This window comes from Bos mutus, chromosome 25, assembly GCF_027580195.1.
Source record: "Bos mutus isolate GX-2022 chromosome 25, NWIPB_WYAK_1.1, whole genome shotgun sequence".
Taxonomy (NCBI): Eukaryota; Metazoa; Chordata; class Mammalia; order Artiodactyla; family Bovidae; genus Bos; species Bos mutus.
In genome coordinates, this window is record NC_091641.1 from 32,714,503 (window position 1) to 32,730,084 (window position 15,582).

A 15,582-nucleotide genomic window follows, 5' to 3' on the forward strand; every position below is an offset into this window, starting at 1 on the left:
GATTGAAGAAAGACTCATCAGGGGACTTCCCCGGTGGTCCAGTGGTTGAAAATCTGCCTTCTGATGCAGGGTACACCATTTGGGTCCCTGGTGGGGCAACTAAGATCTCACATGCCTCGGGGCACCTAGCCTCTGTTCTGCAACTACTGAGCCGGCACATTGCATAGAAAAAGTCTGGATGAGGCAACGAAGACCTAACACAGCCAAAAAAAAAAACTTCAGAAAATTTAATGAAGCTTGGTTTCCCAGCCAGACCAATTATCACACAATAAGTTAGCATTTCTTAAAAGAGTTTCTAATTCTTTTGTTATTGGCACAAGTCCATTGCCTTATGTTTGGGGGTGAGTGCAAGTAACCTTAACTTGTTCAATTAAAAGCTTAAAAACGTACTGTAATATTGTCGTGGTCCTGTTTTGGAACTTCTCCAACTTTTTCAACAGTAAACCCTCCCTCCCCACCACCGCTCACCTCCCCGACAGATGGGAGTCAGGCCCCTCTGACCTTTTCCTTTATCCCACAAGAGCCTCCAGGGCAGATTAACCCTTTCAGTCCCAAATGGGGAAACTGAAGCTGGAGAGAAGTTTGTCTTTTGATGTCGTTTCCAGGGACAATAAATTCCAGGACTGTGGGTTCAAAACATGTGTGGTGGTTTGTGTGAGGCAGACTCTGCGGGAGTCCTAAGATGGGGTCCCTGGTTGCCTAGCCACTTCCCACCAAGGTCAGGGACTCTTAGTCAGAAAATAAAAACAAGTATAGCTTAGATTGGTAGTGGTTTAGTTGCTAAGTTGTGTCCCACTTTTGGGACCCCATGAACTATAGCCTGCTGGGCTCCTTTGTCCATGGGATTTCCCAGGCAAGATAACTGCAGTGGGTTGCCATTTCCTTCTGCAGGGGATCTTCCCCACCCAGGGATCGAACCCAGGTCTCTTACATTACAGGCAGGTTCTTTACCAACTGAGCCATCAGGGACGAACTTGCACTTAACCAACCATAAGTACCCTCCAGAACTGAGTGTACTGGAGGTATGACACGTCACTGTGTATAAAACGTCCGTTCTCTTCCCTGTCATCTCCAGCAGCTTAGATTAACTGAACTTAGATTAATTGAGTTTAGATTAACTATGTACCAGGCACGCTCAGGTATGACCATTTCCAGTCTTACAGTAACCTAAGGAAAGCGGTTCTACTGTGACTTCCATTTTCAGAAGGGGAAACTGAGGCAGGAAAGATTAAAGAAAAAATCACTACGTTGAGAAGAGGGCCAGGGAAGGGGTGCTAATGTAGGGAGTCGATTCCACAACGCTGGTCCTTAAGCATTACGGGAGGGGAAGAGAACGGGGAGAAGACGGGCAGGGGTGGAGGGAGAAGGGCGAATGCAGTGCAGAGAGCCTTCGAGCATCCACTCCCTCCTTCCTTCCCCCCCACCCCCACCCGGCTACCAGCTCTGCCCCAAACTGGCCCAAAGGAGCGCAGGGAGGCGGGCTGGGGCTGGGGTCGCTCCCCGGCTCCGGCCTTCCCCTCCCGGGTCCCCCACCAGCCTCCCGCCGTCCCTCCCCCTCGGCTCTCCCGGCTCCTGACATCACGCCCCGGGAGGCGGGGTCGGGGAAGGAGGGGGACGTGGGGAGGAGGCTCGGCGCCAGCGAGAGGGAGGAGGGAGAGCGCGCAGTCCCAGCCCAGAGCTTCAAAACAGCCCGGCGGCCTCGCCTCGCGCCCCAGCCCGTCGGTCGGTCCAGCCGCCCGCGTCCGGTGAGTCGGGGGCGCGCCCGGGAGCCGCGCGCTGGTCGGGGCGGGGGGCGCTCCGGGCAGCGAGATCCGGGGCAGCACGGGGCGCGAGCCCCTGCAAGTACCCGACGCAGGGAGATCCCTGCGATTGGGGTGGGGGGCAGGGAGGGGCCCCTTCCCTGAGGAAAATCCACTGTTCCTCCGCCAGATCGCACGCGGGCCGGCTTCCCGCCTGCGCCCGGCCCGCCCTGGATCCCGGATTCCACCTTTCCACCCCCGGATTGCTTCCTTCGCCTTTCGCGCCGAGGCGGGCGGGAAAAGTTTGGGGAGGAGTCAGGGCGACTCCCCTCGCCCCCGCCAACTCTACTCTCAGGGCTCTGGGATCCCGGGCCGCCCCGCTCTCGTCGTGTGAGAGTCCCCGGCGCCTTGGCGCGGGTCCCCAGCCTCGTGGGAGCGCGCGGGACCTGCTGCACCCAGGCTGGGTCGGTGGGTCCCTCTTGGCCCCCGGCGGCGGCGGCGGCTCCGTGGCGCCCCCCAGCGGCGAGGAGCTGCTGACTTCGGTCTGGGGCGGTGGAGGGGCTTGGGTGACGCCTCTGTCCCCTCTCCCCTGCGGTTGGACTGGGGAGGAGCATTGAGGGCCCCACCCATAGGTCCAGAGCGACGGGAGGCTAGCGTTCGTGTATAGAAAGCCTATACACTCTTCCCAAACCCAGGGTCCTAAACCCACCGGTAAAGAATCTGCCTGCAATGCAGGAGACCTGGATTTGATTCCTGGGTTGGGAAGATCCCCTGGAGAAGGAAATGGCAACACACTCCAGTATTCTTGCCTGGAGAATCCCATGGACAGAGGAGCCTGGCGGCTACAGTCCATGGGGTCGCAAGAGTCGGACACAACTTAGCAACTAAACCACCACCACCAAATCCATTCCGGGGAGGCCCTGTTTGGGGGCTGACACGGGAACCTCAAGAATGAGGGTTAGGTGGGGGCACCTCTACCTGCGGGAGACCCCACATTGCAAAGCCCCTCCCTCCAAGCCACCGAACCCACCTCTGACTTTGGAACAAGAATGACAGCCCCGTTTCAAGTTTGGGAAAATGGTCAGTGCCCCCTCCCAGGCTCCTAAGCGGTGCATGTGAAGTGTCCTGGGGGTGATCTTTGAACTTAGCTGTATCTAAAATGCAGAGAACAGGTAAAAAGTGACAGGCAGGGTGAGGAGTAAGGTAAGGGGCTTGGAGAGGGTCTTGAGAAGCCAGCGGCCCCAGTATTGTATGCCTTCACTGATAGGAGACACTTAGAATAGGCGAGTTCATAGGGACGGAAAGTAGAGTAGAGGTTAGCTGGGCTGGGGAGAGGGATGGGGAGTCCTTGTTTAATGGGTACAGAGGTGGGGAGGATGCAGAGATTTGGGGTATAGATAGTGGTGATGGTCCTATGACATGGTAAATGTATTTAATGGCACTGAATTCTACACTTAAAAGTGGTGAAAATGATTAAAGTTATGTTCTGTATATCCTGCCACAATTAAACCGAGTCTGCAGCCACCTCTGTGCTTCAGTCTGAATCAGCTAGAAATCTGGGAGGCCAGTCACGGTTGCCGGCTACCTCTCCCCAGAATTTGGCCTCAGTATAAGGAAGTGGAAGAAGGGCGAGGAAGGGACTGAAGCCAGGTTTCCCCAGGAGTCTGGAAGGGACGAGGAAGGGAAGCGAAGCTGATAGAGCCTCTGCAGGGCACGGCACGCTCCAGAAGCCACCCCCCACCCACCCCACCACCCTGCACCAGCTCCTACACGCTCCCAGGCTGCAGGTGGGAAGAGCCAGGCCAGAGACCTTAAGTCAGTTTCTCAAGGTCCTTGGGCTAGTAGGTGCCAAGAGCCAGACTTTGGATCTCCGTCTGTTTTCCCCAGTCCCTACTTATAGTGACACCTGGAGATGCCCTGGTGGGACTTGGAGAGGCAGGGGGAAGACCATTCTGGGGAAATCAGGGCCCCGATGCCCACGGGGCCCTTGGCAGATGCCAAGCCCGAGGCAGAGGGAGGGCATGGGGTGGCAGGAAGGTGCAGAACCTGTTTTCCCACCTAGGGTTTTTGGATCAGCGTCCTCCACCCTCGCTGGGAATTGGGGAGTGGGAGGCAGGGAGTGGGCCACATAGCCTGTAGCTGCCTCTGTCCTTCCAGTGGGGAAATCGAGATTCACCCGAAATCTGGGAACAAGTGACTGCGTTGGAAGCCACAGAGTGGGGGCCAGAGGGCGGGTGAGGGCAGGGCCAGGCTGGTGGGCACTGATACTGCGCTGCCCCACCCAGAGGGGAGAGGCCAAGCCCTCTTCTGCCTTCCAGGCCCCAGGTTAGGGCACAGTTTATGAGGGGCTTCCCAGGTGGTACAGTGCTTAAGAATCCACCTACTAATGCAGGAGACATAGGAAATGTGGGTTTGCTCCCTGGGTCGGGAAGATCCCCTGGAGAAGGAAATGGCAACCCACTCCAGTGTACCTGCTCGGACAATCCATGGACAGAGGAGCCCGGTGGACTCCTGGAGTCCATGCGGTCACAGAGTTGGACGAGACTGAACACACACAGCACACAGAGGGGCTGGCAAAGGTCCATGGCAGCCAGTTGTAGATCCAGGGCACAACCATCCTGTCCTCCCTGCCACTCCCCTGCACACACAAGTCTTGTCTGAAGCCCTTTGTTTATAGAGTGGAAGTGAATGTTTCACCTAGATTTTCTGTCTGCCTTGTGCATATTATCTTCAGGGCGGGAGCTTAAAGCACGTGTGTGCGTGTGCACAGGCTCTCGATTTTCCAGCCATGGGTGATTCCCAGGAAGGCTCAACGGGCCCATGTCTCATCCCAGGCCTGCCCTTACTCCCCTGCCCTCCGGGGCCTTCCTGGTTGACAGGGGCATAGTGGAGGCTGGCTCTTTGTCACAGTGAACTCCGTCAGACGTGACCAGGAAGGGAAGTCTGTCGAGACAAAAATACAGGAATGCCTTTCCAGGCCAGATGGGGTGGTGGTGGATTGCTGGCTGCTTGGCGGGATTTGTTTGGAAGGCAGAAGTCCAGCGGACTGTCCTGGGGAAAGCAGATTGGTGTGTGTGTGTGTGTGTGTGTTGCAACATGTGGCTGCTGCCCAGCTTTGTGGGCAAATGAGGCCTCTGACCCTGGCTTCGGGGGCTAACGTGGCGCAGAGGTGGGTTCTCCAGTCATGGGGTGGTGACAGCCATCCCCCCAAAGAGGGAAGCAGAGTCCTTCCAGGAGAGGCCATTAAAAGCTGACGGCAGGACTCCAAGACAGGGGGGTGGGCTCCAGGGACCTCTTACTGGGCGATTGGCAGCAGCAGCTGGGGAACCAGGGCAGCTGGCACCTTAGACAGAACTGGGACCTGACCCTTGGATGTTGGCGTCATCTCATCCAGGGAAGAACAGGGATGGGGTGGGGGTGCTGGAAAAAGGAGGCGCCCCTTCTCACCCGGCTTCCTGCAGGAGTGACCCCAAAGCGCAGTTTTGGCAGGACTGGCCTGTGGCTGGGGATTGTCAGATGCGTCTGGCTCTTGTTAGGGACAGGCCGATGGGGGAGTCTAAAAATACCCAAGGCAGAGCTGCCACCCAGCAAGAGCACCAGCCTGTAACTGGGCAACCACGGCAGCACTCGCTGTCCCAGCTCCAGTCACTGGGGCTCTTCCAGGCGGCTAAGCCCTGGGAGAGGCTGGGAGGCGTGAGAGTGCCCTGGGCCTCTGTGGGCTAGGATCAGAGTGTTTCAGGGGCATAAGGGCCTTAGTACGGATATGAGAGTTGGACCGTAAAGAAGGCTGAGTGCCAAAGAACTGATGTTTTCAAGCTGTGGTGCTGGAGAACATGCTGGAGAGTCCCTTAGACTGCAAGGACATCAAACCAGTCAATCCTAAAGGAAATCAACCCTGAATATTCATTGGAAGGGCTGATGCTAAAGTTGAAGCTCCATTACTTTGGCCACCTGATGTGAAGAGCCAGTTTACTGGAAAAGACCCTGATGCTGGGAAAGATTGAAGGCAAAAGGAGAAGGGGGTGACAGAGGAGGAGATGGTTGGATGGCATCACTGACTCAATGGACATGAGTTTGAGCAAACTTCGGGAGACAGTGAAGGACAGGGAAGCCTGGCGTGCTGCAGTCTGTGGGGTCACAAAGAGTGGAACGTGACTTGGTGACTGAATGACAACAACAAAGGGCCTTAAAAGTCCCAATGTAACTGCTAGGGATGCTCAGAGAGGAGGAGTGACTCACTCGAGGTCACTCAGCAGGTTGGCAGCAGTACCTGGGCTAGAACTGGGTCTGGGGACTCATTGCCAAGGAGCTGGATGACTGGGAGTTGCCAGTGGGTTCCTAGGCCAGGTCCCGTTATGGTCCCCCAGGTCCCAGGGACCCTTATGGCACGTGTCATCCATCCAAGATGTTGAGTTTCCACGCTCGCGTGCTGATCAGTGACAGGTGGGCCAAGAGCAATGGGTCAGTTCCCACTGGCCTCAGGTCACTCCCAGCCAGAGCTGCTGGGCTCTGGGAATATCATCCATCCTCAGGCAGGAAGTAGGAAGACTTGGGGGCTGGAGAAAAGCCGTCTTCCCATCTGAGGACACTTGGTTTGTTCACATGGTATCTCCAGGGCTTAACAAGGAGTTGTTGACCTGAATAGTTAAATTCCCAGGACTCTCACCTTTTTGGGAAGCTGGGCTTCAGTTGATCTAGAAAGGGACTGAAGGTGAAGAGATTCTCCCAACTTCCTGCCCTCCTTGGACAGGTTAGACAACATCAGCTTCTAGAAGCTTCCTAGCACTCCTAGGTCTAGAGCTGAGGGATATAAGCTCTAGATATTTGGATATTTGGTGCCAAAACTGAGCTGAGAAATTTGGGTGTGAAACATCTCTCACCCTGCAGGATGCAGAGAGGGACTGGTTAAGTCCCTCAATGCAAACTGCTTGTAAGCCTAAGATCAAGTAAGTTTGTCCAATAGAAAAGTCCCTTTGAAGGTTTCTCTTTCTGATGCTTTTGATCACAAACTTCTCTGGAGAGCTTTTTTTCCTTAAAATGAGCAGGCAGATGCTTTGCCCTCTGAGCCACCAGGGAAGCCCAAAATGAAGTTAGTTAACAATTTTTGCAATGAATACATGTGACCCAAAGTCTCATTCATCTTATTCTAATGAATGTTTCCCAAAGTGTATTATCACTGGTGGTAACCAAGATCATTTTTAGAAGTTCATAGCTGAATGTGAAACAAACAAAAAGAGTAATTATGTCTTTTTCTCCATTGATATTTGGGGGAAAAAAAACACAAACAGAACACAAACCCATAGTTTCACTACTGCATAGGGTGAAACACTGAGGTTGATGTTGTAAACTCATTTTTTGAAATAATGGAAAGGTGTCATTAATAAGCAATGATGATCCTTGGGTTTGGTAAAAATCTTGGTGACTGCCTTTGGGGAGATGGCAAAAGTGTAAGTGTTAGTCATTCAGCCTTGTCTGACTCTTTGTGACCCCATGGGCAAAGAGCCTGTCAGGCTCCTCCATCCATGAAATTTTCCAGGCAAGAATATTGGAGTGGGTTGCCATTTCCTTCTCCAGAGATGTTCATCCCTTTGACAACAGTCTTGAAATATCTGTGAGCTCCCCGCCCAAGCTCCTCTTCTACAAAGAGGCCCCAGCGTTCAGCTTCAGACTTGATGTGCCACTCAACTTCCGAAGGAGTCTCTGCATCTTTGATGAGGGTCATCATGCCCTCCGATGCCTTGGACGGTTGTTCCGGGGATCAGAAGAGTTGGAATATTGATGTTCGTGGAAGTGGCTAAAGGTGTTTGTGGTTTGCCTGAACCAAAGGAAAGCTGAGGGAGCATCTGGCTTGCCCACTTTCATCCTGGTGGCTGTTAGCACATGACTCTGGGCAGTGAGCCGTGTAGGCAAAGGGGGATTTCCCTTTCTTCAAAAGAGGTTTCAGTTCCACGAAGAAGATGGTGGGTACAAGCATGTACGTGCCAGGAGCGGAGTTGCGAGATGGGGTTTCAGGGGAGCCCATGTCGTGGTGTGCAAGAGTTTCCTTAAGCCTTTCGGACTGGAGATGGGCTTGGAAGAGTCCCTAGAATTCCCCTGGGCAGTGATAGCTCTGGGTTTGCAGAAAGGAGGGAGAGAAAAGGCAGAGGGTGCAGGCAGAAGTCTTGCTGGTGCAGATGCACGTGTCTCGTTAGCCTGCAGTGCACAGCGTGGGAGAGGAGGGCAGGCCTGGGGGCCGAGCTGGATGGTGGAGATGAAGGGGGCTTCCCTCCACATCCCAATGAACCTGGCTGGGGAAGCAGAAGTGATGATGTTCACACTGCAACACCGGGAAGAAAAAAGAGAGAAAGGGAAAAAGTGGAAGCATCCTAGAAGCAACTAAATACCCATTGGTCACATTAGGGAGTATTTTACAGAAGTTAGGGCTTCCCTGGTGGCTCACACGGTAAAGAATCTGCCTCCAATGCAGGAGACCTGGGTTCGATCTCTGGGTCGGAAAGATCCCATGGAGGAGGGCATGACAGCCCACTCCAATATTCTTGCCTGGAGAATTCCATGGATAGAGGAGCTTGGTGGGCTACAGTCCATGGGGGTCACAGGGTCGGACAAGACCGAGCAACTAACGCTTTACAGAAGTTAAAAAGAGCAAAATTCAGGATCTTCCCTTGGCAGTGCAGTGGTTAAGACTTGCACTCCCAATACAGGATTCTGTCCCTGGATGGGGAACTAAGATCCCATGCAGAGTGGCCAGAAAGCATAAAAATAAAAATTAAAAAAAGACAAGATGCAAGGTGGGGGTGGGAGGGGTAAAATAGGTGGAGGGGATTAAGAGGTACAAACCTCCAGTTACTAAGTAAATAAGCCACTGGGATATAATGTATTTAACCATTAGATTTATCATGATGGCTATTTCATAATGTGTGCAAATGTCAAATCACAATGTAGCACGCCTGAAACTAACATATTGTACATCAATTATATTCTCAATCAAAGTTGTTTAAAAATTTAGATCTCAGAGAAAAAAAACTTGGAGGTTCATCTCTGTGTACCTGTAGAAAGGTCGATAAGTAACAAAGGTATATATGGGAAAATAGGCTATTTACATAAAAGCAAACCGAAAGTAACAGTGTTCCTGTGGCCTCATATGTGTTACATGTATGCAAGGAAAGTGACTGGAAGGACATATCAGAATCAATCAGTGTGGCTACCCATGGGAACGGGGAGATGAAGGAGTGGACTGTGGGACTCCAGTCTTGTTTGTTTCTGAGAAAATATATTCAAGAGTTACGTAAGTGTGGTGGTGGTGGTGCAGTTGCTAAGTCATGACTGACTCTTTTTCGACCCCATGGACTGGAGCCTGCAAGGCTCCTCTGTCCATGGGATTTCCCAGGCAAGAGTCCTGGAGTGGGTGGCCATTTCCTTTTCCAGGGAATCTTCCTGACCCAGGGATGGAACCTGGGTCTCCTGCATTGCAGGTGGATTCTTTACTGTCTGAGCCACCTAGGAAGCCCTAATATGTGTCCGTGAAGTTCAGGAATAATGAAATAGTCTTCCCTGAATTCGGTAAGCAGTGTGAGTTTTGCAGGTTTGGAGTGGGGAGCTTTTAGAGGTGGGGGGCAATGGTAGATAGACTAGGTGGGGGCTGTGTGGCAATTCAATGGCAAGGTAACCAGGACGTGTGCCATTCAGCCTCCATGGAACATGCCCCTGGAAACGTCCCTTTGTGTACCTCTCCTGGCCGTGATGGTTTTCTGTCTGGATGCTGTTAACAGACAAGTGGTAGTTTGGGGAGGGGGTAATGTGGTACATTTAGGGTGTGTTAAGAATCCACCTGCAGTGCAGGAGATGAAAGAGACTCGGGTTTGATCCCTGGGTTGGGAAGATCCTCTGGAGTGGGAAATGGCAAGCCACTCCAGTATTCTTGCCTGGAGAATTCCATGGACAGGGGAGCCTGGTGGGCTACAATCCATAGGGGTCACGAAGAGTCGGACTTGACTTAACAACTAAACAACAACAAACTCTCGGACTCTGCAGACCCTGTTCCATTGGATGGTTGGTTGGGTCCCATCACATCCCTCTTTTTTAACAGACATCTGAGTCCTCTTGAAAAAATCCTGGTCCTTTGGGCCAAGAAAGTGTCTTTGCTGCCGATGTGTTGATGGATGTCTTAGAGGCCTGTGTTCTTCCTCTCACGTCAACTTTGTCAGTCCCGAGGGTCCTGGACCACACGAGGGTCCTCTGCCTTTAACAGCCTGGTCACAGAGAACAGAACTCACCCCCACCTCTGCCCTGGGCAAAGCCATCTTGATTCCTGTGTTTCAGATGTGTGTGTGGAATGGAGAAGGAATCCTCTTTCTAAGCGGCGATCACTTCCATTACTTCCGACGGTCTTCGTTTGAGGGACCAGCTCTTTTGAGTTCCCTGGGGTTTCTCCAGGACCTTCTAGCACAGAGCTAAGTATGCAGTGTGTGCTCAGTTGTATTTGATGCTTTGCGAGCCCCTGAGCTGTAGCCCGGCAGGGTCCTCTGTCCGTGGGATTCTCCAGTCAAGAATACTGGAGGGGCTTGCCATTTCCTCCCCCAGGGGATCTTCCCCACTCAGGGATCGAACCCATGTCTCTTGTGTCTCCTGCATTGGCAGGCGGGTTCTTTACCACTGAGCCAACTGGGAAGGGTGCAGTAGGCGCTCAGTAAGTCTCTGCTGTGTAAATAGCTGGGGGAGGGCGTCCCCCCAGGAGTCGCTGGTTTTCCTGCTTTTCAGCCCACCCCCGGGAGGAGTGGCAGAAGCGAGGCCCCCTGCCTTGGATGAGAAGCGGGCAGGAGGCTGCAGAGTGGAGACGGGTGGCATGGGGTAGGGCTGAGGGCAGCTGCTCCCCCCGCCTGCCCGCCGCACTTGGGTCAGGCCCAAGTGGTACAGTCAGCATCCCTCTATGTCAGCATGACATGGGGTCACATTCTTCTAGGCCAGGGCCCGAAAGAGGCTTAATCATCGGCCCTCCCAGAGTGCGGTCTGCACGCCCACAGGCATTTGGAGATGATTTCTGTAGAGGCAATGTTACAAACTGTAATACGCTCTCTTTTTTTTTTCATGTATTACTAAAATGTCAGTCACTTGGCAAGTGATATTGACTTTCCCTTTACAGTATAATACACATTGAAGGGGCTTCCCTGGTGGCTCAGTGGTAAAGAATCTGCCTGCTGATGCAGGAGATGTGAGAGACTCGGGTTCGATCCCTGGGTCAGGAAGATCTTCTGGAGGAGGAAATGGCAACCCACTCCAGTATTCTTGCCTGGAAAATTCCCTGGCCAGAGGAGCCTGGCGGGCTACAGTCTATGGGGTCGCGAAGAGTCAGACACAACTGAGCACATATCACTATCACAAAATAGTGAGTATAATTGTCTGTGCTGCTGTTTTCATTTCCCTGGGATATTTACCCAGGAGTGGAATTGCTGGGTCCTATGCTAACCAGGTGGTGAAGTGGTAAAGAATCCATCTGCTAATGCAGGAGACGCAAAAGACGCAGGTTCGATCCCCTGGGAGATCCCCTGGAGGAGGTAATGGCAACCCACTCCAGTGTTCTTGCCTGGAAAATGCCGTGGACAGAGGAGCCTGGTGGGCTGCCGTCTATGGGGTTCATAAAGACTCGGGCACGAGTGAGCACATGCACACATATGGTAACTCTGTGTTTAATTGAGGACCAGCTAGACTTCCCACAGTGGCTGCAGCATTTTACACTCCCAGCAGCACTGGATGGAGTCTCTCTGCTTCCCCAAGTTTTAGTTCTGTGCCCAGCCCTGTCCTGGCTCCTAAGAAGCTTCCACTGGCAGAATTCCTAGAGGTCTAGAAAAGGTTGCAGGGGGCCGGGATCCTGGGTTTAAGCAAGGGCCTACCAAAGGTTCTGGGCTGGGCTGGGCCCAGCTGAGTAGGGGGCGGACGGCGGGGAGGAATGAGGGGCACGTGGGGACCACGTGCGAGAAGTGGAAACCATGGGAGGCAGAGCCCTCCATAGCGCTGTTTTCTGCAGGACCCTGGACTGATTTTAGGTTTTGCTGGATACCGCATCTTGTAGTGTGCTGGTCTCTCAGTTGTGTCTGACTCTTTGTGACCCTGTGGACTGTAGCCTGCCAGGCTCCTTTGTCTGGCAGGAATTCTCCAGGCTTGAATACTGGAGTGTGTTGCCATTCCCTTCTCCAGGGGATTTTCCCAATCCGGGGATGGAACCCGGGTCTCCTGCATTACAGAGAGATTCTTCACCGTCTGAGCCACCAGGGAAGTCACTCGGCAACAAAGTGGTTCTCTTTCCAGTTGTCTTTCGGCTCTTCTGATTCCATCAAGGGGAAGATGCGTCTCTGACTGTAATTTTCCTTCTTCTCTCTCTTTTTTTAAAGCTATATTTCTTTTTATTAGTCACAATATCACAGGCAGTGTGCACTCTTTGTGTCTGGCTTCTTTGACTCAGCACAAGGTTTTGTGAATCATCCATGATGTACATGTAGTAGGAGTTCCTTTTGTTCCTTTTCATTGCTGAGTAGCGTTCCATTTTATGGCCATGTCACACTCTGGCTTTGTGTGTGTGCTCATGATGCATGCTTGCAGAGTCTAGTTCCCTGACCAGGGACTGAATCTGGGTCTGCTGCAGTGAAAGTACAGAGTCCTAACCACTGGGCCACCAGGGATTCCATCAGGGGGAAGATGCTTCTTCAATTCTAGCTTTCCTTCTTTAACCTGACAGAGCAGGTCTCCACACAGCCCTTTGGAGGACAACAACACTGAACCAGAACTTGTGAAATTTTTTTAGTGGGGGTGGCTATTAATTTTCACAATCAATCGATGTGGCGGGTCATGCTGATTTTCCATTCCCAGGGAGCCAGAAGATTTCTTCTTGAAATACATATATTTCTCTTAGAGAGTGGATTTATTTAATGACAAATATGAAGTAAAATCTTACAGTGGTACTCAGGAAGGAGGTGAGCCGATGACTGGAGTTTGGAGAAAACTTCTAATGTGTAGGGCTCAGTTCTGAGGTGCTGTGTCAGGAAGTGGTGAGGTCTCCAGTCCTGGGGCTCATACAAATGGAGGCTGGTTGCTATAAAAATAATCCAGGCAGAGGCTGGGGCGGGGGTGATTCTGTATGACCGCACAGCACCCTTAGCTGAGACTGCATGAGTCTGCGATTCTCATTGTGTGGGGTCCACTTCCCAGTTCCACGGCTGGATGGTGTCATAGCTGCAGATGCATATCATCAGAGGTGGCCCAGCTGGACGGGCAAGTTGTCTGGGGGGCTGCCTTTCTTTCCAGCCAGGCAATCTCACAGTTCCCCGGACAACCCGGGGCATGCCGGTGGCGATATGTTACAGGGTGATTCCAAGTTCATGGGGACCACTCCCCAGCTGGCTCAGCATCTGTCCCGATCTTGGATGTTTAACAGAGCGCATCCCTTCCTTTTGTTCCTTTTTCATTGCTGAGTAGGATTCCATTTAATGGCTGCGTCACACCCTGGTTTTGTGTGTGTGTGGCCACCACATGGCTTGTGGGATCTAGTTCCCTGACCAGGTTCCCTGACCTAATTAAAGGACATGGCCTGCCAGCTCTCGGGTTAGTGAGTCTGTATGGGCTGCATAGGTATTCTAAAGGAGAGCTGCTATTTTAGTCAGGGTTCTCCAAGAAACAGAGCCAACAGAATGTGTATACATTTGTGTGGCAGAGGATGTGATGGTGAGATAGCGTCACTGACTCAGTGGACATGAATTTGAGCAAACTTCAGGAGATAGTGAAAGGCAGGGAAGCCTGGTGTACATGGGGTTGCAAAGAGTTGGACATGACTTAGTGACTGCACAACAACAACAACAATAACTGTATATGTGTGTGTGTACACCGCTCTCCACATGTACATATATGGAGAGAGGTTTATTTCTAAGGCATTGGCTTATGCAGTTATGAAGGCTAGCAAGTCCAACATCAATGGGTAGGCTGGGAGGCTGGGCACCCAGGGGAAAGCTGATGCTGCAGTTCAGCTCCAAAGGGTGCTGGGGGTGGTGGTGGTAGTGGGTGTAAGTGTTTTGTTCTATTTGAACCTTCAACTGATCAGAGGAGGCCCACCCACATTATGGAGGGCAATCTGCTTTACTCAAAGCCCACTGATTTAAATGTTCATCTCATCCAAAAACACCCTCACAGAAACCCTGTGGCCCAGCCAAACTGACACAGAAAATCAACCATCACAGATGCTTCAGGTGGACTAGACACACAGCATTAAATAAGACAGTGCTGTGTTGTGCTTAGTCGCTCAGTCATGTCCAACTCTTTTCAACCTCATGGACTGTAGCCCCCCAGGCTTCTCTGCCCGTGGGGATTCTCCAGGCAAGAATACTGGAGTGGGTTGCCCTGCCACTCCAGGGATCTTCTTGACCCAGGGATCAAACCCAGGTCGCCCGAAGCCCTTTTAAAATCATTCCTTTTTAAATTCCCTCCCAACCCTCCAAGGAGAAAACCTCAGTTTTGTACTATTATGTTTTTAATAGAGCTTCTCAAACACATGGAATGTCCTGTTGCTTCAGCAAAGAAAGAGAAAGCGAGCCTTGGGCTCAGAATTTTGAGCAGCAACAGTTTCTAGCTGGAACTGAGTAATGTTCTGTGTTCATTGTATGTTTCTTTCTTCCCCATCGATTGCCATCTTTCCATTTTGGTTGTGATATAAGGTTTCCTTTTGTAAAGAGGTACGTTTAAAAAGTGAGTAGGCTGCTGGTAACACAGGTGGTACACGGATATACCGGAGATGCTGCACGTGGTGCTGGAATGACTGGTTTGGAGGGACATTGACGCAAGCACAGTGAGGACGGTGCCTGAGGAGCCCCTACCTGTCCACACGGCTTGAGCTGCCTGTTGTCTGTTTGTACTTCTTCCCTGCTGGAGACAGCTGGGTGGTTTATTTCCCCTGGGTGACTGCCCCCCGAGAATGGCAGTGCATGAGGGGACGATGCTGACTCTGGGGATGGGAAAGGTCTGGGGGTGGCAGTTCTAGGATCTCCTTGACCATGGTGGTGGCTGTGATCGGTGCATGTGCGTAGCACTTGTTGGGTGCCAGATGCTGTTCTAAGCACTTTCGGTTTATTATCTCCCGGTGGTCCTAGGAGGTGGGCGTACCATGGTCATTCCCATTGTACAGATGAGAAAACTGAGGCACCGGGTTGTTAGGCTGCTAGACTTTGGTCCAATCTGGCTCTGTTTATGCTCTTCTGTGTTTTGCACATATTACTTCCTGCTCATCTTCTCCCCTTTGTCCCCTTCGTGTGTTAACTTATCTGGAGGCAGAGGCCTGGCTTCCTGGTCCTGGGGCTCCCTGGATCTGGCCAAGTTGTAGGCATTGATTCCCAGTCCCTAACTTGCTGGCAGAATTCACCCAGTTTTAAATGACAGTTTAGGAAAGATGGAAAAGCTGTTAAAGTGAGCACCACTGATCTCCTGGGGGTTACTTGGAAGTCACTAACACGAGATGCTCTGTGAAGGGAAGAGCATCCCTAACCTGATGGCTGTGAGGATGACAAGCGCCCTGAGTCTGACACCTGCCTCACCTCAGCCACTTAATCCAGATGACATATTGAGTGCCTGCAGGTCCCAGCCTGCTCTGGGCTGGGGTGAGGGTGTGTTGGGTAGCATAATTATAGGGAGCTCCTTGGATGACAGCAGCCAACAGGGAGCCCTTTAATTGATGGGGTCAGACAGCAGTCATTGGCAGAATGGTGGTTATTAGCTCTTCTGCCAAAGCTGTGCAAATTAGCAGACACTCACCAAGTGTTTGCTGAGTAACCCTGGGCACTGGGGATATGTAAAGCATGGTTTCTGTCTT

At 52.2% G+C, this 15,582-nt stretch overlaps 1 protein-coding gene across 3 annotated transcripts in view; it reads left to right on the top strand.

The window, feature by feature from the left end:
• Positions 1-1,587: 1,587 nt before the first annotated feature.
• The window catches only part of EMP2 (epithelial membrane protein 2), a 47,829-nt gene continuing 33,834 nt past the window's right edge, over positions 1,588-15,582 (top strand). For all 3 annotated transcript variants that reach the window (XR_011462679.1, XR_011462678.1, XM_005889264.3), the window contains exon 1: positions 1,588-1,745. The gene's annotated coding sequence lies outside the window, so the exon portion shown is untranslated. The remainder of the gene's footprint in view (positions 1,746-15,582) is intronic.